Genomic DNA, 2,238 nt, shown 5'->3' on the forward strand with positions numbered 1-2,238 from the left:
AAAAATTAGGACCATTGTTTTAAATAAAAAAAAAATTACTAAAAATATTTTAAAATGTAACAAAATATCATTATTCATTAATATTCTATACTAATAACACATTTTGCTATATATTCTTATATTTGAAAATAATTTGAAAAATTATTCGGGGGAAATCCAATTCCCACCAATTTTCCATAAAGAATATAAATTTAGCGAAAAAATTAAATGGAGAGCAAAGATGGGGAAGAGAAGTCATTCGGATCCAGTCCGACTATGTGAAAATCTCTACCGAATAGGATAAGCGAAAATAAAAGGATTTTGAGAAGTAAAGTAAGTAATGATCTATGAAGAGCATAAATACTAAAATTAGGCGTTACTAAAGATGAACAAATCACAAAGTGGAGGGCCAAAATGTTATTTCAACTTTCTTTTTCATCTTCTTTAACCTGAAGGTGGATCTGGATACTGCAGTCTCTTCCTTTTTGCAGAAAAATAGAAGATGAAGAAGAAGAACAAGAATCATCATCGTCACAATGGAAGGTCGAATTCAGTTCATGATTTACATTGCTCCTCTTTTCTCAATGAAATTCTTAGCATCTTTAATCAGCAACGAAGTTTCCGGCAGTTCAGAAATCGTATAAAATCCATGAATCGCGTTCGGATATTCCACTAATTCCACTTCTTTTCCGGCGTTCTTCAGCCACTCATAGTATTTTCTATCCCAATCTCGCAACTGATCTGATCCTCCCACGATCAGAAGCGTCGCCGTGAACCTCACAGCCGAAATGTTTACACCGTCCGATCCAAATACGTGGGCCGCCGGATGGTTTCTGTTCGATCCATCAGGCAAAAACGCCTTCCAGTACCAATCCGCCCGTTCCAAATTCAACGTCGGCGACTTTGCGAATCGGATCTCCGATTCGGTTCGCTCCTCGCCACCGAAGAACGGTTGAATCGCGATCAAGCCTCTGATCTTCACCTTCTTGAAGTCGTAATCGCTGGATCTGACGACGACATGGTGCGCTAGGTTTCCGCCTGCGCTATCACCAGCAATAAAACAGCGGTCGAAATCAGATTTCTCCGGAAAAGCGCTAGAATCCAATTCGTCGATGAATTTCAAAGCGTCAAATCCGTCTTCGTACTGAGAAGGATAGCGATACTCGGGAGAGAGGCGGTAATTGACAGATACAACGATCGCTTGGAGATCGCGAGCGAGTTTGCGACAGAGAATATCGAAGGGAAAGAAATCAGGGGAGAAGAAGACGAATCCACCGCCGTGAAAGTAGATGAGGACGGGCATGGGGAGGTCGTCGAGAGTGGGGGAAGGGACGAAGAGGCGAAACCATAGGTTGCGAGAGGGATCGATGGCGGTGTCGCGAGTGAAGACGCCGTCGCGAGGGGCAGAGGAGGGGGAGACTTTGGGCTCGAAAAGGGACATGAGAGAGCGATTTACGGACATGTTGGGGCGGCAACATTTGTCGGAGGCGAAGGAGCGGAGGTGGAGGAGGAGGCGGAATTTCAATGGAAGTTTTTGGGGATCGTCGTTGGCCATGGCAGCTATGCGGCGGAGTTGTGTGGAGAAAGAGGCAGGGTGTGGTGGACGAGACTGATTGAATGGGCCAAAATTTAAAGAACAACATTAAAGAAAAAAAATTTAGTCTTCAGATTTTATTTGGTCTCTAAATTTTTTTTACTTAAACTTATGGACAAAATGAATCTATACCTAAAAATTTAAGATTCTAAAGGTAAATTTTTCCTTTAAAAAACTATAAACTTGTTAATATTATTGCTACCTACATTATGATACATTGAGTTGGTGTGTTTCTTTAACGTTATAGTAGGATTGATCAATTCTATCTTACGAGTGTGTCAGAATCTGGGGCGAAGGGTCCATTATTATCTCAAGAGTCTTTGATCTTAAAACATCTATATCTAACTCAATCTTTAGGCTTGAAATGGTATTTGATTTCGTGGTTTGTAGTGTTTAAGAATTAAGGATTCATGCATATGAAAGGTCTTAATTCAAATTTACTCCTGTCTTTTCAATGCTTTATTATTAATTTTCTACTAATATTTTCAAATTTTAAACCAAGTTTTGAAAATTAAGGCCCAATTTAGTAATCATTTTGATTTTTTATTTTTTATTTTAAAAATTAAGCCTATTTCCTTTAAATTTCTTACAATAGTTTGCTTTTTTTTTTTTCAGTAAAATGGTTGAATTCTTAACCAAATTTCATAAAGAAAACCAGTTTTTAA

The 2,238-nt window shown here is 38.7% G+C and overlaps 1 pseudogene; it reads right to left on the reverse strand.

Annotated features, from left to right (window-relative positions):
- Positions 1-258: 258 nt before the first annotated feature.
- Positions 259-1,886, reverse strand: LOC120083250 (annotated as a pseudogene).
- Positions 1,887-2,238: the final 352 nt, after the last annotated feature.

This window comes from Benincasa hispida, chromosome 8, assembly GCF_009727055.1.
Source record: "Benincasa hispida cultivar B227 chromosome 8, ASM972705v1, whole genome shotgun sequence".
NCBI lineage: Eukaryota > Viridiplantae > Streptophyta > Magnoliopsida > Cucurbitales > Cucurbitaceae > Benincasa > Benincasa hispida.